Source organism: Zalophus californianus, chromosome 1, assembly GCF_009762305.2.
Source record: "Zalophus californianus isolate mZalCal1 chromosome 1, mZalCal1.pri.v2, whole genome shotgun sequence".
In the NCBI taxonomy this organism is placed as follows: domain Eukaryota; kingdom Metazoa; phylum Chordata; class Mammalia; order Carnivora; family Otariidae; genus Zalophus; species Zalophus californianus.
This window is the reverse complement of record NC_045595.1, coordinates 185,514,345-185,539,126: the sequence shown is the minus strand read 5'-3', so window position 1 is coordinate 185,539,126 and position 24,782 is coordinate 185,514,345. Positions and strand designations below refer to the sequence as shown.

The following is a 24,782-nucleotide window of genomic DNA, read 5'->3' as shown; positions in this document are numbered from 1 at the left end:
CTTTTATTTGTGACTGTGTCAAGTATCAATATCTTTTTTCCAGAGGGTCTCAGTATATGTATGCTCAAATAAATGAACATTGACTCATCTATTAGGGGCAAGAATTTTACATACCAATATGAAAATAAAGTGGGTAGAGGGAATAAAATGAGATAAGGGGAAAGAGGGGAAAGATTTTATTGTTTATAATGATTATTTTTTTTAAAACACAGGTTTTGTGTTTTTTTAAGCATAATTTAAATTGTAGAAGATACCTTTTCGGAATCATCTACATTTATTAAGTGCCTACTATATTTATAATGCTCACTGATGGTCTGTTAAAAAAAGTCATTTAAAGCAAGATAATTATACTGTTATTGGTTGTTTATTTTTTATGTTAACCAGATTGGGTGATGTGGAAAAGTATTTTCATACAAAACACATTAAAGAAAGTAAGGACTAAAGTAATCTTTTGTTTCTTCCTTGGGTACCACACTTTTTTCTCAGGCAAACCTAGAGCTTTTTGCTAATTAATACTCTTTTTGATGACTAGTGCCTTCAGCACATCTTTCCACAAAGTGTTTCATATGATAAAAGTTGCCAGTATTTATAATATTAAGACGGTGTTTCATCTTATGCTATGTTCCATCTTACCATATGGATAGTACATATTTTTATATCAAAATAAAAATACATATATATATGTAATATATATATATGTGTCCTGAAGCTCTGTGGAAAATACCATGTATTAATGTGAAGGAAACAGAATATAATAAATTTATAATGAAACAAAAATTAAATTAAAATACACCAACACTACAATATTCTGTTCAATTGAATAAGAGTGAGGAGAATAAAAATATCCCTTCTCAGAAATTAGTTAAGGAGTAGTGCGATTAATCTAATTGTAATTTCTTATCTGGGCCTGTCAGTACAGATTGTGTTTCAGTTAATTATTGGAAGTCTTTTAAAGAACTGCAAACAGGAGATTTAACATCCTTCATCATTCATATAATTTTGTTTTATCACCATATAGTTAGCTCCGTGATTTTTTTATTTCATTTTTATTTATTTTCTAAACCAACTCTAAAGTGACACTAACTTTCTTAATAAAGATCTAGAGTACAGAACGGAATGTTCATAATAGCTTGTCAGAGCAAAAAGGAAATAAAATATGCCATTTACATTCTTATGTATGCCTGCAAATTCTAAATGCGGTTGATGGCTTGCACATAGTGGATATAATTCATGAATATTTCATAAAAATAGAAAAAGGACCAGAGAATAAGAGTTGCAAGATATATGGTGCAAAATTCTATCAATTTTCTTGAAGCCACTGACAAATTCCTTTTTCTAAAGTGCAAGTCTATTTTAAGAGAGATTTTTTAGAGTTCTTCATTCCGTGAAATGTGAGATTCACATTAAGTACATGAATCCTTAAGAAAAGAAACTGAATAGAACCACTTGTAATTCTCTTTTTTTGTAGCATTTTTACACTAAGTGGCTCTTTTCACTTCGCCCTGGAAAATGTTCTTATATTAATTGTTTTGAAGCTCCATTGTTTAGAGCACGTGCTTCTGGGATGCAGAGATGCTGAACAGGTGCTTGGCCACCCTGCTGAGGAGATAGGCCTTCTTGCCATACAGTGTGTGCTTCAAGGACATGTGGTAATTTGGGCTCCTGATAAATAACCATGCTGATTAGGTAGGCTGGTCATGATCAGTCAATTATTTTTTTTTTTTTAAAGAAGGAAAAGAACTGAAAGCAGGAGAAAAATAATGTATATAAAACATGATATGTGACATCCGAAAAGTGGATTGATCCCTAAGGTTTAGAAATAAAAAGAAAAGTATCAGTGAATACTCTATGATTTTCAGCTATCCAGATGCCTTAGCCATTTCTGTCTGGAAAAAAAAATTAGAACTACATGCACAATTACTGAGAGGTCTTTTAATGTAGCTACGAATAGCATGAAGAATGTTTAGGCCTTTGCCAGAGATGTTAGACTTTAGGCTTGTTCTGACACTGTTCAGTCATTTATCTGTTTAGTTATACTCCCATGTTCTGGAAATGGTGTTTGACAGATTTCTCTACCACTAACTAGGAGTATGACTTTGAAGAAGCTATTTAAACTCTGTGTTTTACATCCGGAAGAAATGGACCAGCAATGCCGTGGGACTAATGACTAACCTACACTTTGATTCATTTGTACAGGGTGAATAATTATGCCATCCACTCTAACTCAAAGGGTTATTAAAATGATATAACTAATTCAAAGCACTGTAAATATACATACCAAGTGTTCCAGTTTTATAAATTCAGCTGATTGGTGGCATTTATTAGTTATATAGAAAACTATAAGGGAAATATAGTAAAGGTAAAAAATATAGCGTATACAATTTCTATGGATACTCTTTCTTTGGCCAATTTCTATAGAAACACATAAAATCCTATTGATTTAATAAGTATCCCTTTTTCTTTTAAATCATATAGATTTATTTATAAATTTTGCCAGCCAGTTTGCAAAGCCTGAAGATTATCACCAATTTTTCTACCTCTGGAAGATTGTGCATGATCCAGATATTTTATCGTAGCCCCAATTTGATAAGATATCTGGGTTGTGACTTTCAAATTTCACACATTCTACTATATCATTTGTCTGCTCATAATAAGAGAACCATCACTTTTGTAAGAAGATTATGAAAAAAATAAAAGCAAGTATTTTTGAAAAACATACTATCTGTCACATGCTTTCACATGTTAATTATGTTATTTTCAGTGGTGTTCTAGAATAATATGACTCCCCATTTGAGGGATATGGAAATAGAACCTAAATAACTTGCTTCCAAAGTCACACGTATTAATACATGGTAGGGCCAGGACTTGATTTAGAATATGTCCAGCATAAAATATGAATTTTAAACTAATGGGCTTTGTAATTATGTGATTATTAATTGTTTATGGACTTGAGCCACTTACAAATTTTATATTGAGATAAAATGTTAGATAATGTTAAAAACACTGTATTATGGATAACTTTATAGGAATACCATACAGCATTAATGTAAAGGGTAATTTTTAGACCAATTTCATAAGCCACACATAAAGTGTCTTAGTGTTTTGAAAATCTAAATTTGGACCAGGTCAAAGTTACTTTGTTGGAAGTTGAAGATATAGATTTTGTTTACAAACAGGATTAATTAGCAATTTCAGAGGGATGCCAAAATGGTACTTTCTCTGTGTTTTCATCAAATAGGTGCTAATAGTTGCTGTTAACACAAAACTAATTGCCACATATATTGAGGAGTGCAAGTTGCCCCATCCTGTGACCACATTGGCCCATCTGTTGAGAATCTCAGCTCAGGAACAATGCAGGAACTGGCATCCAATTTGGGCTCTGGCCAGTGGTCAACTAACAATCTGGGACACACTTGGAATATGAAATGCCTCAAAGTCAAAGATGTCCATTAACTGGCAGCTCTTCTTGTGTTGTGTCGAGGCAGAGCCAGGACCAGGTGCCAGTTTGCAGAGCAAAAGGATCCGCCTGAGTGCCACCTGTCATTGGCATATGGGTGTTGTCCAACATAGGAGCCACAGCAGGTTTGTTTCATCCATCAAAGTGTAGCATGTTCGAGAATTCACTAGACAGGGGTCAGGACTACAGCAGCATTTACCTTAGTCCAAATTATAGGACAAGTCAAAGACTTACCAAGACATAGTCACTGTATCAAGCCACAGGTGGATATATTGGATATTCACCATTGGAGACACACTTTCTAGTACCTAGATTCTTATGTTAACTGTAAACAAATATAAAAAAGGAGAAAGTTCTTTAACCATGTTAACACAAATCCTTGCCTTCATATGACAATTTGTGGTTAGAATCACTTAGATGATTTTTAATCACCCAGGGGTTTTCCTTAAGATATACTTCTAATTGATTTTTGCTGTTGTTCTTCTTAATAAGTTGTAATTGCAATGTGGGCCTACAAGGTAAAGTTGAATCTAGGAGATTAACAATCTTATCCCAGCTCTGCCAAAATGCATCATGCTGTTTTAAATAATTTACATAATATGTTGAGTACCAGAGTCCACACCTGCAAAATGTGTAAGTTGGATGGGATGGCTTCTGTGCCTTTAAATTCTGAAATGGTATGATTCTGTGAATGGCCGTAACTCAGAACATTTTAACAAGTATAATAACACATTTTATAGGAGGAAAAAAACCCAGAAATTTAAGATAGATGGACCTAAGGAGGAAAAGTATAAGTACCATATACCCATATATCATTGACAACTACTTTGTATGTTTTGCATATATCCTGTCAGATTTTTATGCACATCTGGGCATATTTTTTAATTCAGAATTGCCTTTGACCCTAAATGCTTATTTAGGTTTGTTTAGGAAAAGGCTAGTATTGATTCAAAAGACTTGTTTTTAATGCATTTTCCTTTTCTGTAAATGTAATATTAATAAATTATGCTTACATTGTGCTTACTCTATACCAGACCTATGCTAGGCATTTAACATTAATACATTTATTCTTATGGCAACCTTATGATATAAATGCTATTATTATTTCCATATTACAAATAAAGAAATGAGACAAAAAGAGGGTGAGTATGACAAATTCACTCATCTAGTAAGGGATCTAGGATGTCTGGCTCCAAAGCCCACACTCTTGACAACAAACCAGAGGTGCTGGGTGGAAACAATTATTTCCATTCTCCATTTAGGATTAAAGATTAGAAAAAGACAGTTTAGTAATGCTTGCCTACCAGATGGTCACAAAATACATTGGTGTAAAGAAGTACATATGAATGATTTATAACCTGTATCATAATGGCACTTATCAGTAATGTATATCATATAAGTATGCATGATTTAAAAAATTATCATTACTTCCCACTGCCCATTGAAACAAAGTTTAAAACAATTCTGTCTTTATTATCGTAGAATATTTTAACTTAATATATTCTTGTGTTCTTTTTTAGATTTTATTTATTTATTATTTATTATTTATTTATTTTAGTGAGAGAGTGCGTGAGCTCAAGCACTCTTGGGAGGGGGAGGGAAAGAAGGAGAGGGAGAGGTACAAGCAGACTCTGTACTGAGTGGGGAGCCCAGTGTGGGCTGAGACCCTGAGACCCTGAGACCTTGACACCACAACCCCAAGACCGCAACTGAGCAGAAACCAAGAGTTGGATGCTCAACCAAATGAGCACCCCGGTGCCCATATTCTTGTGCTCTTCTTAACACTGTTTCTGAAATGAAAATGAAGTCCCTGAGAACATGAAAGAAGCTGAAGAAATACTTGCTGTGAGAATTAAATAGTAAAAAGTATATAAATCTAGAACCAAGGACTTTTCTAGAGCATGATAATTTCATTCACCTTTTCATCTGTATCGCCTAATGGCACTCAGACAGTGGTTGAATTTACTACAAGAGCATTATTTTATATTTTCTTGATAATATTTGATTATCAACAGTTCTATGGACAGTTACGAATTGGCTGACAGGACTGAGTTCTAGACTTTATATTTCCTAAAGTGTGGGGCTATCATCATCACTATTATTATTGTTACAACTATTATTATTTCTTATAATGGTCCTTCTGGAAAAGTTGCTGCTCAACCCAATTATTCAAGTCAACTGATATGAATTGAAAGAGAAAGGAAAATAAAAAACACAAAGAATAACTTGAGACCTAGGATTGCAATAACATGATGAATGAAAAAAACTTTCCAATGAAAGTTATATTTTTGTTAGTGTGTGAAGGAGATACAGTTGTCAGAGATAAGAGACAAAAAACAAATACTTTCAAAGCATTGTAAGATTATACCCTACTCCATAGAGTAGAATCATAATTATTGGAGAAATTTACTTTAGTTGGTGCATAGTGTCAACTCATTGGAGTTTCATTCTCAAAGGTCATATTTGGCAGTGGGATTGTGGGGGGGGTTGCTGCTTTTGAGACACAGTGTACCTTTGTCAAGAAATTAAAGTACTAGAAGTCTCTTCTGAGAAGGTGATTCATGATATAAATCTATGGGGTAGACCTGTGACAAGATCTCAGTGTAGAAATTTTACCAGTCATTCTTATGATTATTGTGACTGTTAACAATTATAAAAGTTACTGTAATACCTTTCAACTAATTTCACTGAATGTGTAGGTGTTTGGAGCCTTTATAAAGAATATCTGGTTAAGTATTCTGCATCACTGCAATTCATGTAACAAATGGCACTTGTTATAAAAAATGTTTGATGAAAACTATAAATATTTCATCCATTAATCCACATTTTCTAAGAGTTTTGTTCAACATTTATACCACAAATAATAAAATGAAAAAGTTGATCAGGACTCTTAACTGTTATTTGAGAAATTCTATAAAGAGAGAGAAAGAAAATATTTTTATCCTACTATGAGCACAATTTATAGCACGATGTCCGTTCTCTCAGAGGAATAATAAAAATCTCTAATGTAGACTAATAAAATATTACATTTCAAAAATTCAAAAATAATCATACATATTCATTGGACATTTTTAGTGTTGTTAGTGCAACAGATTAAAAAAGGATGAGTTTGTTCTCAAGGATTTTAACAGAAGATATGTAAAACATTAACTATTAAATAAGGCAAACTATATAAAAAGTATGATATATAAGACTCTTCAGGTTTTCAGAAAAGAAAAGCTGTTTTAGTCCCATGTGACATTAGAGATGAGTCTGAAAAGTAGAATAAAATTCTCCTAAGTGGAGCTGCAAAGAATATTCCAAGCAGGATGGGATATTCCAAGCAATATGGAAGCAGAATGAAAAACATTTGGTGGTAGAAAGTATAAGCCAACAATTAGTGGTTCATTGTGCCTGAAGTGGAGTGGAGTGGCACTTAAGGCCAACAAGGTTAGTTGAGGCTTTATTATGAAAGCCTCTAATTCCAAATAAAGTGTTTATACTGAACACACTATGAAATGGGGATTCACTGAAGCACATTCAATAGAAATGTAGCTTTGGCTCTATGTTTAAAAAATTGATTCCCATATTTTATGTGGGAGAGTTTGGAATAGAGAATGTTTAGACAGATGTAGGCATGGCTGGGAGGAAGTTGTTTAAAAGGTAGTTAGGGGACTCCAGTGTGTTATTTCCTATGAACACATAAATATGGATATTAATGCAACTGGAAATACAAAGAAAAGCTTTTTTCATATTTTAAGAGATCCGTTCTATGTCAGGATTCATGGGAAAAGAAGGGATAAAAGTAATACTGAGGTTTATAACTTGGATGATGGGTGTTGTCTTTAATAAATATGGAAGTCAAAAGATTTGTTTAACCCAACTGTTTGTAATCACATAATAATATCATATGTCACTGAATTCAGGCTGGAAATGTTTGCAAGATCCAGCAGTACTTTTTCTCTGAGTTAAGGAGAAAAAAATGCCAGATCATATATGATATGTCATCTATGGAAAATGATACCTAATGTCAGAGTTGTTAAAATAGGAAAAATGTGTATCTTAAAATTGATTCAGGAAGTATTAGCTAATTTTGCAAATGCTTCACATGTAGAGAAATCATTAAATCCTCACAATTTCCCCATGAAACATGTATTATTATCATTCTTATGTTACCAAAGGAAGAATTTGAGGGGCAAATTCAAGTGGTAGAGAGTGACTTGAACCAAACCAGACACTCTAGCCTTCAAGTCCACTCTGTAAACTACTACACTGAAAGAATCCATCTTTTTTTTTAAGATTCTATTTTTAAGTAATCTCTACACCCTACATGGGGCCCAAACTCACAACTTCAAGAACAAGAGTTGCATTCCCCACCAACTGAACCAGGGCACCCCTAAAATAATTCATCATTAAATGAAATTATATTATCACATCATATTATATCATATCATATTATATTATTCACTTATTTTAAGTAGGGTCCATGCCCAGCATGGAGCCCAATGTGGGGCTTTAATTCACAACCCTGAGATCAAGACCTGAGCTGAGATTGTCAGACACTTACCTGACTGAGCCACCCAGGCTCCCCAAAGGAAATTATATTAAGATTATAACAAACACTGTATTTTTAAAAAAATATTTGTTATTTGTTTGAGAGAGAGAGCACGAGGTAGAGTAAGAAGCAGACTCCTTCCTGAGTGGGAAGCCCATTGTAGAGCTCAATCCCAGGACCCTGGACTCATGACCTCTACTGAAGGCAGACACTTAACTGACTGAGCCACCCAAGTGCCCCAAAAACACTGTATTTTTTTGAGGGCCCACTGGTTTTATGCTAGTTATAATTAATCTTCCCAACAGCCTTGAAGTATGAATCCCCATTTTAACAGTGCAGGAAACTGAAGCTTAGGGACAATGAGCATCCTTGTGCTCAAGGTCACAGGACCTGTGGGTAGCAAGGCGGGATTCAAACCCCAGGTCTCTCTGACATGAAAGCTTGCGCTCATTTCCCATTTTGGACTGGAATACCCTTCATTCCATGTTTTACTGAATGGCTATTAGCTATTTTGTGGTTTTTTGTTTTGTTTTGTTGTTTTTATATTTCTGTGTAACTAAGAGAAAACAGTGTTAATCTCATTATTGTAATTTTTTATTTCTTTGTCTCCCAACTCCCCTTACCATATTTATCTTCATTCTCAAATATCCAGCCCTATATCTGATATGTGGTGCTCACCAGATATACATTTAGTGCAGTGGTTCTTAACTGAAGCTAGTTTTGCTTCTCCCATTCCCAGAGGAACATTTGGCAATGTTGGGAGACATTTTTGATTGCCACATTTGGGGGATTCGGTGCTACCGTTATCTAGTGGGGAGAGGCTAAGAATGCTGTACATAGCAGTCTAGACACAGGACCACTCCCACAATAAAGGATAACCTGGCCCAGAATGAGAGTAGGACTGAGGTCGAGCAACCCTGATCTCGTAGAAAAGATGAAGTAGGCATTTCTTACCTGAACGCTATTTTATAGGATTTTTATTTTTTGTTTTATAATGTTAGGGCAAAAATAATATAGTTCAAAGAAACAGATTTCAAAGTCTTTCCTTATTGCCTTAGCTATAAAGGTTATATCAGTGAGATAGATGGATAATTCCATGGCTGGATTTGACAGAAATATGTCATCATCGAATATGAGAAGGTCCTTTGGTTCACTAATGACTTGAGATGAATGTGTATTTTTGCATATTTTCTAGAGTATATGAGGCATGGAATGTTTCTTTATATTTCTTGCTCATTAAATAGTTGCTGAATTGATAAAACTAGTTAAGAGTAGCTTAATTAGAGAAGTGTCTGAACCTTCTGTTTTCAAAGATATCTAGCAACCTACACGTTGTGACACACTTAATGATGACAAGTGCCCCCCGTGTAGCTGTGTTGAATTCCTAAATTACTCCAGAAGCATATTTCATGGGGAGATTTCTGTGGGCAGAAGAAGAGAGAGAGCCTTGTGAATCTTCCATAGCACAGTCCAAACTGAACTTCCTTCTGATAATGCAGAGCACCCCTGCCCCTCCCTCAGCTAGTGCTCACTTCAAACACCAGTGAGTCTTCTGGAAGTTTATCCAGTGAGGATCGCAAGGCTGCTAAGTAGATGACACATTCAAAGATCCATTTCACTCTGAACTTGCAATCCCTATTGCACAGAGTTTATTCTCTACTCAGGAGAGTACAAGAAAGGGAACTGAACTGCCTGTCAGAAACGTCTGCTCTGAGCTGTGGATTTTGTGAATTGTTGTGTATTTAATCCCCGAAGTCCTCTTCTAACTGAGTTTAAAGTTGAGATTAATTTCTAACCAAACACACAACTATGAGATAGATCCACTTTTACAAACCTGATGTTATAATTCCTAGTCCTATTGTAAAATCAAATTGTCTTAAATGAATTTAAGCCAATGAGTTCTAAATTGAAGGTTAATTTAACTTGCCTCCACCACTTTATTTGTCCCAACATGCTTTCCTTAATTGTGATTTGTTTGCATTTTTTACCATAAATTTTCATGTTCTAATTAAACAAACTTATGAAAATAATACTACTAAGTTTTAAATTTCAAGTAATGCATTTAAGGAACAGCAGATATTATTTTATTTGAATAAGTCACAAGGATGGTTACATATTAAGGATAGCAAAGAATTAGATATTCCTTTCTGCTATTATGAACCAAATGAAAACCCTAATATCTCTAGAATGGTTTGAATTTAATCTTATATGAATGTGGTAGACAGTAGTACATGATGTACACATGCATACACACCCATACACACACACACACACACAAAGTTAATCTATAAAAGTATAGACTTTTAAGGGATTTAAATTTAGTGAAAATCAGTATAAGTATGAGGTGATATTAAAAGTTCTCTGCAGTCTTGAAAACAATAATGTAATTATAAGTGATAGGTCGGTGCCCTCTCTGCCGATAATACCAAAAACAAAAAGAAAAACAAAACAAAACAAAACAAAAAAACAGCCTAATTAAAAAGAAAATCTATTTGCCAGGCAAATAGTGGATATCGTGTCAATAATAAAAAAAAATAGTTCTGATTTTAGGATTGTAAAGTTAAATCCTTTAATGTTAGTGTTTGATCTAATGAAAGATTATCAGTGATAAAATATACTTCTATCATGTAACTTTGACCTAAAAGTTAATTTTTATATTAAAGTTTTGGGACCTCACTCTTTTCTTACTGCTGTACATTGAACTTGAGTTTCTTTATATGGGCAACAGATTAAATCATAGAACAAGAATAGGTGTGAGCAAGGGTATCCTCTGTAACTTAGAATCTCCTTTAAACTATGGATTGTTCCAGGGCCCTGTGCACTGTATTGTTAATTGTGGTATTAGCCAATGATTCAGAGAAAATGAACATAGAAACTGTTTTGAAATAACAATTATGAGTAGAAGGTGCAATTTAAGTAAACTCAGTCAAAGTTCAGGGAACTGAAAATAAAGTGATTGTTTTTTTAAAAGATTTTATTCATTTATTTGAGAGAGAGGGGGTGGGGAGAGGGAGGGCCCAGAGGAAGAGTGAGAAGGAGAAGCAGACTCCCCACTGAGCAGAGAGCCTCATGCGGGGCTGGATCTTAGGACCCTGAGATCATGACCTGAGCAGAAGGCACACACTTAACCCACTGAGCCACCCAGGCGCCCCTAAAGTGATTCTTCTCAAAATGTGCCCTGTGTTGTCCAAGCCTTTCTATTCTACAGATTTGGCATTTTGTTATCAGTGATGTTTGATTCTGGTGAAAGATATCCTCTCCCTGTGTATGTACAGCTTTAATTTATTCTTTCATGAACAAATTGATCTTGACTACCTACTAGATTCAATTCACTGTACCATGCTCTGAGGATACAATTGTGAACAAAGACATGACCATGCCTTTGTGGATCTTCAACTCTGGAGGTGTGGAGAGACATCAAACGCATTAATTTTGTGTCAGGATAAACAGAAGTAGTTAGGCTCTCGGGAGACAGAATGGGGGAGTGGGGAGCTATGTAGAAAAGTCCAGATGTGAAGACACAGCATATGCAGAGATGCAGGAACAAGAGAGAGACTGAGAATTCTGGGTACCGTTGGGGGCTCCACTGTAAGGTAGCCAGTGGGGCAAGATGGGACTGGAGAGGTGAGCAGAGACCAGATCAGGAAGGAACATATTGGGCAGATTCCAAAGTTGGGACTTTTCTCTAGAGAGCCAGTTGAAGGTGAACTGAGGCATTTTTTTAAAGATTTTTATTTATTTATTTGACAGAGAGAGAGACACAGCGAGAGAGGGAACACAAGCAGGGGGAGTGGGAGAGGGAGAAGCAGGCTTCCCACAAGCAGGGAGCCCGATGATGTGGGTCTTAATCCCAGGACCCTGGGATCATGACCTGAGCCAAAGGCAGACGCTTAATGACTGAGCCACCCAGGTGCCCCAATTGAAGCATTTATAAATCTACTCTTGGTATATAAAGAAGAGTAGACTATTGTATTAATAAATAATTGGGGCTTGCTGGGGAAATGCAACACAAAGGTAGTAACACAAGAAAAGTGAGGATGTTGGCAAGCAACTTACGGAACACAGAATCTGGGTAGGATAGAGGAGGAAGTGATGATGGAAAGAGTTGATAGAAAGGGACGAAGAGGTTCAGTTTGAAAGCTAATTAATACAGCAGGAAACGTCCGAGGTTAGGGCAGCATCAGACATTTGACCTTCAGATTCCAAAAGTGAGCCATTCCAGCTGAGAACAAGGTCCATGATCCACTATGAGACAATGTCCAAGAAAGAGGGAGACATTCTCACTGGAGGAAGAGGCATAAGTGAGGTGAGGGGCAGCCACGGAAAATCTCAGGTGACATTTATTGAGCATTTACTGTCTACCGAGTTCAGGTCTCAGAACTCTAAATGTTTTAACTCATTTAATTCTTAAAACAGTCCTGCGAAGTAAGTCCTATTAATTACCATCTTTCCTAAAGAGGAAGAAATTCTAAAGGTTCCATTTGCAAACTGGATGACATGATTCCCTTTCAATGGGATAGGATTTTGGTTTGGTTTGGTTTATTTTCATATGAGCGGCTAAGCCACCCATTTGAAAGAATATTCACTGAGTAACTAGTTCATGTTAGGCACTGGATAATTGGAATGGCAGGGAGGACACTTCGTCCCTTCCTCCTCCAGCCTTTCACCAACTCTCGGGAAAAAGCTAGATTTCCATTAAGACATGAGGTGAAGGTAAAAACCTGCAAGAGAGGATAAGGAGGTTTTTACAAATCAGTGACCTGGTATTTCAGAAGGCACAGTGAAAACTATCGTGGAGGTGGTTACCAAAAAAAAAAAAAAAATTGTGAGAGGTTGTATCAGAGGGGACAAAGCTCATTACAACCATGAAACATGAGAGAAGAAGATAACAAGACAAGATGGAAATGGGGTGGTGACTAAGGACAACGGGCTGTGAACTTTACAGTTGCTCACAAATTTACCAAGGGAATTAATCCCTGGACGCCCCACTGTCTATCATAGGAGGGAAAGATGGGGAGACAGGGACCCTCAAAACATAGCAGCAGCCCACAGTGATTAAAACTTGCAGGCTCTCCTAGTTCAGGGTGAGCAGGATGCTTTGGTCTTTCTGGAAGGGCTCAGCTGCAGTTTGGTTTAATTGCTCAAGCTCCAGAGAGAGGCTCTGGCTTTAAGGTGGTCGGCGGTGTCTGGGAGCCCCGGTAGTGTTCTTTTGGGCTTGGTTATCCCCAGATCGGAAATCTGCACTTCCTTGAATCAACTATAGTATTTTTTATCCTGGTGGGTATTTTTGAACATTTTGTGTGTTTGTTTCCTTTTAGCTTTTTAGTTGGAAAATGCCCTGCTCTCTCAGCTGTGCTAAAGGGAGACGGGGTAGAGGGGTTTTCCATCTATGGGCAGGCTGACAAGGAGGGAGCCATCCATGGCTGGGATGGAGGTAATGAGGAGAGCATTTAGGGGAAGCCAAGAGAATCTAAAATGTTGTTTTGTTATTTAGGGCAGAGTCAAATGCCATCATATTTTAAGTTTCATTTTGGCTTCTCTGAAGCAAGTTCTCTTCAGAGACCACCTTGTAGCTTAGTATTTCCCTGTAAGTCTGATTTTCCAGGATTTTTATTTTCTTACCTTTTCCAATGAATATTACATTAATTTTCATTTTTTAAGAAGATATCTGTCCTTCATGCTGGTCATAGGTACCCTGCCCAGAAATGCTTATGACCTAAATCCTAAAATAATAGGTAGACAATCCATCTTCAATGTAAACCTTAGCTTTTATAACTGGAGTACATAGTATTATGTATTATAATTAGTATATTAGTAGTAGTATAATTGTAGGTAAAAAGAAGAATGTGACCCGGGTTGGCTCTAAAGTATAGAAAACTTGACTCAGTATCCCTTTGCCAGCAAAATAATGGCCTAATGTGCTCATTCTTGGGTCCTAGACTTCAAATGTTAAAGAGCTTGACTTTAAAATATTTTATTTATTTATTTATTTATTTATTTATTTATTTATTTATTACCTTTTTTTATTATGTTGTGTTAATCACCATACATTAGATCATTAGTTTTTGATGTGGTGTTCCATGGTTCATTGTTTGCGTATAACACCCAGTGCCCCACGCAGAACGTGCCCTCTTTAATACCCATCACCAGGCTAACCCCCCCTCCCACCCCTCTAGAACCCTCAGTTTGTTTCTCAGAGTTCATCGTCTCTCATGGTTCGTCTCCCCTTCTGATTTCCCCCCCTTCATTCTTCCCCTCCTGCTATCTTCTTCTTCTTTTTTTTTTTTAACATATAATGTATTATTTGTTTCAGAGGTACAGGTCTGTGATTCAACAGTCTTACACAATTCACAGTGCTCACCATAGCACATACCCTTCCCAATGTCTATCACCCAGCCACCCCATCCCTCCCACCCCCACCACTCCAGCAACCCTCAGTTTGTTTCCTGAGATTAAGAATTCTTCCTATCGGTGAGGTCATATGAGTATTACAGAGTATGAAAATATCACCTGGGATCTGGGTTGCCAAGAGGTGCTTACATGAGTTTTAATAATAGTTTCAAGTGTTGTCTGTGGAAGAATTTTGTTTGAAGAATTGTCAGCAGAAAGATCGTGTTAGGAAAATTGACCAACCTTTTCTACTTTCAGCTTTTAAGCGTGAAAAAAGCAAAAGATTTAAATTTCTCCAAGAAAGTTGATGTTTTATATAGGAGTGCCTCGATTCAAAGTTGGGAGTTGTTAGCACGCACTTTTTTGAGCCACTGAAAATCATCACCACTGAGTTCTAAATGGCTGTATCTCCATGTCTACTGTAATCCATACAGTGCTTTCGGTTAGTTGACGGGTGTGAATTTAATTATCCATGAACGACTGTTGTGGACATTGCTGCTATAAACATCGGGTTAGCCTGGTGATGGGTATTAAAGAGGGCACATATTGAATGGAGCACTGGGTGTTATACACAAACAATGAATCATGGAACACTACATCAAAAACCAATGCTGTAATGTATGGTGATTAACATAACATAGTAAAATAAAAAAATGCAAAAAAATGGAATAAATTTCCATCAAAAAAATTATCCATGAATGACTCCATAAGATTAATGAGTCATTTTTATCCTGAAAATCCTTCTGTTGAAAGCAGGCAACAGACTTTGTGACATTTTCATAGAAAATCTTCATAGTTAAATTTTCATTGAATTACGGAACTGTGGAATGCTCGTGATTGTAGACATTTCTTTATTTTCTACAAGAGGTTAAAAGGTGTAGGGTGATCCTCAGCTATTTAGATTGAGTGCCAGTATTTTGAAAATATAAAAACTAACTTTTTTTAACCCCCCCAAAAGAAAAGCATATTTACTTACATAGACATTAAATGTTTCCTGGTTCAATTCATAGTTTTTACTATTGGCCAACATAATGATTCATAAAGCAGATACATAATAAAATTTTAAGCCCTAATTCAAAACATCTGTTGTAGAATTGGAGCCAGACTTCTTGCAGCAAGAAGTAGTAGGTGATTTCAAAAAGTAAAGGTGTTAAGAAAATAAATTTCCTTCCATGAAAAACAAAGGTGCTTTTGAAACGAGAACAGCCATTCGGGAAGTTTTATTAGTGCAGAATCCTCACGTAATTCAAGCAAGGCGATGAGATACACAGGCTCAAACTTAACATGGTAAAATCACACTTCATAATAGAAGTTGCATTGTGTTTTTGTTCGTTCTTTTCTCCTCCCAAATTCTAAAGCCACTGTGGAAGGCTTGGAGGGAGAGGTCCCTAAATTATCTGAATTATATTCACAAAAGCCAGAAAATAAAGGAAAGGTCCTTCCCTAGAAGCTTACGGTGAATCAGGGATTGTAGAATATGAGAAATGTGTGAAATGTGGTTATTTTATCAAATTTTGCCAGTTTTCAAAAATCCTGTTTGATATTTTCAAAGTAAATTTAGATGTATAGGAAACCTTCCCACTACCTATGAAAGTTTCATCCAGAGAAAGAAATAAAATAGATTCTTTAAATTTAGAAGTGATTTGAGAAGATAGTACTCTGCTCCTTAAAAATGAATAATATTTTCTCTTTGGAAACACTTTCAAGATTGATCATCAAATATGAGATCACACACCAACAGAAGCTTGCACATAAACTGTTGTTGTAAGTATTAAAATAAATTTATTTTGTTTTCTGGATTATTTAGCTGAACATATGGTAATGGTTTTGACACAATTCAGTTTCTTTTTCCCATTTTTTCTTTTTCCTTTTTTTTTTTATTTGGGAAAAAATAGAATACAAAACCCAGAGCTTCTTTTCCCACTTCGTCACAGCTGGTTACCAATCAATCTCAATTCACGGTACAGTGATGATAGCACATGTTGTCCGGGGGCCAAATCTGATTGGGTTGCATTTTTCAGCACTGTTCCGTATAAGGAAAAAAAAAAAGGTATCTTTATGGTGGGGACTGTCAGCACATGATTGTACAACTGTCATTAATCAAACCTGGCAACAATGACTGCATTTATACCAGTCTGAGACAGATTTTACAATCGAAATCACCCAATTTCTATCAGGATTTCCTCACCAGTAATGTTTTTTTCATCTGTTTCATTGTGTTTCCTGCTTTTCACTAAAGTCAGACAATACCTCCTACATGTTGATCATATATATTGTACCACATTTACAAAGTAGCTGTTTTATGTCAAAGTATGCTTTAGATATTTAAGATGTACTCTCAACTACTTTAAGAAGGCTAAGAGGAAATCAAGACAAAACCTAAGTATATTAGATTGCTTAACGAAAGAATAATTGTAAACATATATATATTAGTAAACACATTTATGAGCCTCCTAGGATTACAGTTGATTTTAGAGTAATAGCGAGTAAAATATTGATAGTTATTTTCTGGAATTTCTGGAACTGTGAATATAAAATCACTGGCACAGCAACGCACATCTTCCCAATGCGCACACACACACACACACACACACACACACACACAGAGCAATAACACACATGTCAAATGGAAAGGGCATGTCACTCTAGGTTAGATGAATGAATATACTTGCTGCAGAGGACACTGATTCTAGTCTCTTTATAGCTCAAGACAACAATCTCAGCATCTTCTATAAAATAGTATTTGGAAATAGGCATTTTTTTCTAAGTCATTAATTGTGAAACCATGTATTAAACTCTGTTGTAAACTATAAAGATCTCTCTAAATGTTAAGGAGCTATTATTCATAATTTTGTCAGAATTATGTTGGTTAACATAACATAATAAAATAAAAGAATGCAAAAAATAGAATAAAATTCCATTAAAAAAATTATCCATGAATGACTCCATAAGATTAATGAGTCATTTTTATCCTGAAACTCCTTCTGTTGAAAGCAGGCAACATTTGCTTTCTAGGAAAAATGAACATTTCTCCAATTATCCAATGTAATAGTGAAAAGCATCAGTGAGATTCCTATGACGCATATACCAACTTATCCAGAAAGAAATAAAAGAAATAAGGCCACATTTATTGGACCTTTGGAAATATTTGACATCCAATTGCTTGTGAAATACGTAGTTTTAGGAAGCAAATTATTGTCTCAGGAAAATCATGACCCATTAGAGAAAACAGAGACTAGTAGTAGATACTCATGACAATTTTTCCCCTGATTGTATTTGCCTCAGCGTGTGCCCTTTAGAGAGGATGTTTGTCATTTTTTGCCTCATATTGCCTAAATGTGAAATTAGTAATGAGCCACATATTTACTTCTTTCTGGGTTTTGAAGTGTTTTTAAAGATTTGTGTATTTGAGAGAGAGCCAGAGAGAGAGGGAGAGAATGCACATGCACGAGTGGGAGAAGGGGCAGAGGGAGAGAATCTTCAGGCAGACTCCCTGCTGAGTGTGAAGCCCAACCTGGGGCTGGATCTCAGGACCCATGAGATTATCACCTGAGCCAAAACCAAGAGTCGGACACCCAATCGACTGAGCCACCCAGGGGCCCCTTGAAGTGTTTTTAGACATAGTTTCTTTAAAATCAATTCTTGCATTTCTTAAGTTTTTGCAAGTAAGAGCTAATTTGATCACATTATAAGTTTATCATTTCTCTGACACAAGATGCTTCTTACTGTGAAAATTTATAAAAGTACATAATGTGCTTGAGTCTCCTGGGCTTGTCAGGGTACTGTCAGTGTTTGAGCTAGAAACTGGCACAGTGGTTGAGTGGTGTTAGAAGGAAGAGTAGTGTCTCCAGCTGTACAATGTACCATTGTAGTAGATCCACTAGGTTGGTAGTGTGATGGAGAAGAAAGAGTACGTACTTTGGAGTCAGATAGACCTTGATTTGAAAATCCAAATTTGTATGTGAAAATGTCAAAATTTTAAATGATGTCAATTATTCCAATAATTTAAAAACATCAGTGAGCCAAACACAGACACACACAAACACAGACATACACACCCCATGGTTTTATGCATATGTCAGCCCACAAATAATCAAATTGCAATTATATACTAGATAGTATAAATTTACCTGGTGTAAATTTCAGACCTCGAGGCCTGAATTCTCAGCTGCTAAAAGCTTAATTGTACTATTGACCATTTATTTACTAAACCCATTAAGGAAAAATTTGTGGGCTCAGCTGCCATTTCGGTAGTAAATCCCATACTCACTTTAATGTTTCTTCTATGTATTTATTCATCATGCTATTTTTTTTAATAAATTGAAATTTATGCTCTTTCTTGGTAGAAAGTTATAATCTCTGTATTCTAGTTCATGAAGAATCTAGATTCTAGATTCCAATATGGTCTAAACCTTTGCTACCAATGAATTTCAGGGTTCTAGATAACAAAGTGCTATTTTTCTAAGCTTAAACTTAGGGCATTAAACTAAACTCAATAATTTTTCAATTCTTTACTGTGTCTCAGAATTTATAATCTGTTAGCTTCTTAGAATAACCAATTTCTATATTTTATAAAAGTATATTTATTAATGAGGTGTATAGTTTGCCTTCAAGCAGGTTGAACTTCGTATGTCTAAGTTTTTTTCTATTTTTAAAATGGAGAAAATAACATTTTACCTCCTTACCTACCAGAATTTTTATGAGGATAAATTAAAGAGTATATGTGAGAACACCATGCAGTGTCTTTTTTATCATCATTATTTTATTTTCACAAGATGTGTGATTAGAAACCACCCTAGTTGCCAAAATAATGAGATAATATATCTGAAAGCTTTCAGCAAAACACAAAGCTTTAACCCTGTTTTCTCAGTCTTCATGTTTATTTTAGATATTCTTCTAGAATCATATCATTTATTCTGTTGTAGGAAGAGAGATTGTTTTTCATGTTATTAATTTACAGAGGGAAATTTATTAATGATAACTTATAAACCAAATGTCTAGATTGTTGGTCAAGATTTGTTAACTTCTTTTCTTTGTCTGTCTTTCTAGTAGCATTTGTTTATTAAATATTTTGAGTTCTTACATTCATAATATTATGTTGATATTAATTTAGCCAATGTTTCAGAGCTAACTGCTGATGTATATACCTAAGAGTATTACTATATTTCTTGATAGAGTAGAATGGTATATTTCAAATTAGTTAATCTTTTCATTCTACATACAGTTGTTTTACTAGTAATCCTGCTATGAAAGAACTACAGAAGAATTTGTTGGGTGGTTCATCATTCATTCACTAGCATTCATTGAACACATCCAAGATCTCAGGGACTGTTTGATAGGACTTGGGGTACATAGTTTGCAACAAGAAAGATTTAGTTCTTCTTCTCATGGAGCACACATGCTCTTGGAAAGACAATAAACAAGGAAACTAAACACTTGGAAGAGATACTGCTTTAAAGAAAAAAAAAATAAAAGTAACAAAGGAGAAATGAAAATAAAAAGAATGATGAGCACTGAGTGTTATACACAACTAATGAATCACTGAACACTACATCAAAAACTAGTGATGTACTATATGTTGGCTAACTGAACATAATAATAAAAATAATAATAATTTTTAAAAGTCACTGGTGGGGATAAAGCTACTTCACATTTTTTGGGCAGGAAAGACATCTTTGGGGATGTCTTTTGGGAATATTTGAGTAATCTTGGAAGTCAAGAAAGATTATCAATGGAAGATGCAGGAAAAGGGCATTCTGTGAAGTTGCAACAGTAGTACAAAGACACCGTGGTAACTAGGTAATTATGTTAAACAAAGAAAAGAAGGATCATCTGGTTAGAAGAGGGTGAATATGAAGTTGGACAGGTAGGCAAGGAGTAGATTACCTAAAACCTTGAAGATCATAGAAATAGGTTTTATTCTAAGTGACTGAATGAGAAATCATTGGATGGTTTCAGATAGTAGAATGACATAATCATATTTAGGTATATTAACCAGTGAATTTGTACTAATGCTCTTCATTCTTCTAAAAACCCTTAGATTATATAACTGCTATCACATTTTACAGTCTGTTTTTAGAAATAGTTGACCTAAAAATAAGATAATTCATAAAAAAATGCAAAATTCAAAAAGTTGTCATGAAAGAGAAAGAGTGCACTTTACTGGTTGGCCAGGAAGTAATAGCATTAGTAGAAACTTCTGGAATAAGTGGTTTTGTTTTATTATCTATAGAAGACCTAAGAGTCAGAGATCAGAGATTTTCAAAAATGTAAGAGGTCATTCATCAGAGGAATTAAAGCTGGAAGACTGGTTGCTAGATTGTGGCACATAGGATTCAAATGGTGATGGATGGTTGCAGAAGGGGAGGTTTTTAAAGTTGCTCTTGATGGAAAGATTTAGTCATTTTATATATATTCAAAATACTTTTGTATAAATCCATAATGCTGATAATATTCACAATACACACAATCACAAAGATCCCGTGAAAAATGAGAATTTAAAGATTCTGAGCACCCTGTGATATCTGAGAGTCTTGAAATCTGTTTTTTTGTTGTTATTCTTCTTCTTGTGTGTTTGTTTAAAAATTTCAACCTTCATGTGTGATGGGACCCAACAGGACTAGTGTATTGTAACCATTATTTCTAATTGGGATAAGACAGCATGGCCCTCAGAAATATGTGCATAACAATCCTTGGGACTGGGGAAAGGTATGTGTTAGCTAGAGAAAGTTTTAGAAGTAGTTCTGATAGACCTTTGTGTGGAGTCATATCTCATGGCTTCCAGTTAAGAATTGTTTCACTGGGCTCGGAGCCTTATGAAGGCATATGTCCCCAGCTTTAATGCAGTGCCTGGCATGTAGGAGACATGTAAGTCTCCTTAAATGTTAGGATTTTTGAATGAAATAATTAAAATATTAAATTTTCATTATAATTTTCTCAGATGTCAGTCATTTTATATAGGAGAAGATCATTAAAAATTATCACCCCCAAACCTCTTCTTACTCCAAAGCTGACCTATTGTCCTGTAAATGGGTCCATTACCTGGTATATGTACTCTCTGTACCGAGTTGGAATTCTATAAATATTCTACAGGAATCGCCATAGCACCAGACCATTGTTCTTATCCAGAGGTTTACAACCTATTTCTGAAATCCTGTCTATAGTTAGAAAAAAAAATGTACTTACTATTTTCTTATAATGGCATGTTATCTTTGAAAAGTAGTCTCTTTTATTAGTAGCCAAGATTAATTCAATTTATTCCTCCCAAGCTGTATTTCATTTTTCATTTTTCTTATGAAAACAAAATTACAAACATAGGGTAGAATACAGTTACTTGTATCCCTTATCAGGGAACCCTTAAACAAACAAAAACCAATTTAAATCAACAAAAAAATTAAAACACTGTTGCAGTGTTCCCATTCCTATTCTTGGCTTTCCTAAATACTCCTTAAAAAATGAGAAATCTCAGCAAGTCTGATTTCAGACATATTTTGGGTTCAAATTTTATGTAACCTGTAATTTTTAAGTAAACTTTTATTTTTACCTACTAAAGCAAGATATAAATAGCTCTCTCATTCTATATATCCCCCATGTTTTTCCCTATATAATAAATTTATCTAACCTGAGGTACAATTTGCTAGAAGGTATAACTCAGTGTTTGCTGAATGTGAAATTATATTTCTATCCAAGTGGTATAGGTAATGTGGCATATATGTCTTAAGTTAGCACTTAAAAATTCAACAGGGGCACCTGCGTGGCTCACTCAGTTCGGCGTCTGCCTTCTGCTCATGTCATGATCTCAGGGTCCTGGGATCCAGCCCTGCATTGAGCTCCCTGCCCAGCAGGAGCTGAACTCTCTTTCTGCCCGCCCCCCCCGCCCCGCTTTTGTGTATGTGTATGCATGCTTTCTCTCTCTCTCTCAAATAAATAAATAAATCTTTAAAAAAATTTCAACAAAGTATTTTACTGTAGGAAAGGGGTACACACAGAGTGGAAAAAATGCCAGGTTGAAAGTCAGAGTTCAAGCTTTGAATTCTGATTTTTCTCTTCAGTAGTAAAACAACTTTGAGCAAATCATTTCACTTAACTAAGGGTCAGTTTTCTCATCTGTAAAATGACAATTTCTGATTCAAGAGAATTATTTTGAGGATGCTATGAGCTAATGCATGTGAGTCTTTTTTGTTTGCTTAAAATGTGAAGCAACATACAGTTTTTGATTTTTTTCCCTCAATGACAAATCAGCAATCCTGTATATCTTTTTTTAGAACTTAGAATAATGTTTTCATGTGTGTTTGATCCAGAGAGGACTTTGTAGACATTCAAGTTTATCTTCCCCTCTTTTAGCTTTTGAAAAAAATTCAGAAAAAATTTTAGCTCTAAAAAAATTTAGAGCTCTGAGGCGACTTTACCAAGTTAAACAAGAGCCATGACAAAACTCTAACCAGAATTCGGATATTGAGATGAATTAGAAATGTCTGCAAAATACATTATTTTTATTCAATCCTGTGTCTCAGAGTTAAGCATGTACAACAGAAATAGACTAACTGTAGGAAAGGTGATCTTTATCAGACAGTAAATATATCATCAGCAACTTTTCTTAACCCATCATCAAAATCTTTATTTTTCTCATTTTTAAATGGCCGAGTCAAGCAGAGCACGTTTGCATGCACTGTTACTTTTTTATGCATTTCAGCCCAGTCCTTGCCCTGAGTTGTAAATATAGGTCATAAGAAAACCTTAATAAATAAATGTGGCAAATTTGCAAGCTTGCAGTCATTTAGATTTGGTTGACCCTTATATCAGTAAGAAAGAATATATTCATCATATTTTCAACCAAGATTTCTTGAGCTCCTACGAGTTATAATAAAAATATCTAATATGCATTGTGCTTTCTGTGTGCCAGTTTTATGCACTTTATATGTAGCATCTCCTTCAAAGTTCACTTTCACTCCATAAAATAGGTGTTATTATCACCACCATTTTGCTAACGAAGAAATTAGGACCCAGAGACTTTAAGGATGTTGTCCGTTTTTACAGGCATTGGAGGAGGTAGAGCCCAAGATTAAAACTCTGGCCATTTGGCTCCAGTGTCTGCTCTTAACCACCTGGTTATGCTACTGGATGTTGAAAGCTCTGTGTTAGGGGCTGAGGATATAGCTGTGAGTGAAGCAGGCAGGATCTCTGCCTTCATCAAAATAGACAGTGGTACAAAATGTAAGCAAGTGTGCAATGATTGTATAGCAATAAGTTTCAAGGAGAGAGTAATTACAGTTGCCTAGTGTCATAATGGATGGCTTCAAACAAGAGTTTGAGAAAGCTTTCCTAACAACTTATGACATTTTAAATCAGCAGAAGTTTAACTGAAAATGTGCTGACAGAAAAGTAACCACCATAATTGGAAGAGAGAAGAGCATGGGTAACTAAGTTTCGTTGACATGATAGGTTCATAGACATTGCTTTTTGTTAGGCAAAGTTCTATCAGATGGAACAATTATTAGGTCTATGTCTTACATTGCAGTAAACTGAAGCTATTATTCTTTTAGCTAAATCCAGAAGTAGAAGAAATCTGATTATAGTAGTTTTCACTGCAAGCCTAAAAAGTCTGTTTTTGTCCTGAAAGCAATAGGAAATCACAGCTAGTTGTGAGTAGATAGAACCAATTAAAGCAATATTGTAAAAATACAGCTTTCTCTGTGTGATATATATGAAGAAGAGAGGCAATGTGATCAGTCAAAAGCTATTGCAAAATTATGTGTGTGAAATAACAAAGACCGTCAGTAAAAATCAAGAGGAAAGATCAGATAAGAAAAGATAGTAGCTTCACTATTTTGCTTGTGTAATTGTAATATCTTAGAATCTAATAAAAGCATATTCTTACATGCAAGTATTTCAACAGATTCATGTTAAAATTTTAGAATCTTTTTCTGAACTAGTGTATTAGTCTACTTGTTAAAAAAGTAGAAGTGAGAAATAAATGTGTGTGAAAGAGCTGAGGATGTGCATTTCCAGAAGTCACTCCCAGGCATGTTGGTGTTTTAAGAGTTAATATTACTAATTTTTAAAAATCGGCCCCTTCTTAATTCTTTCAGCAATGTATTTGTGTCAATTTTCCAACAAATAAGAGAAAAAAATTTTTGCCTTCAATATATTTCAGTTCTAGAGTCAAGATGCCCCAAAGTAAATCATATATTGAAGTGCAGTATAACTTACAAAATAGTAGAATATAACTCACCTAGAAACTGAAATATACACTATTCCTAACTTACTAAGAACTACCACCAAAAAATGTCAGAATGCTAATAATGCCTTTGATAGTTTTGATGCAGTAAGAGTTGTTATACATATATGAAATATACCAGTTACCCAACTGGTAATCAAGCCGATAGAGATCCCATATGCAAT

The 24,782-nt window shown here is 35.1% G+C and overlaps 1 protein-coding gene across 16 annotated transcripts in view; it reads left to right on the top strand.

The window, feature by feature from the left end:
- ROBO2 (roundabout guidance receptor 2) overlaps positions 1-24,782 on the top strand; it is a 1,647,790-nt gene that overhangs the window by 1,492,648 nt on the left and 130,360 nt on the right. The window lies entirely within an intron of this gene.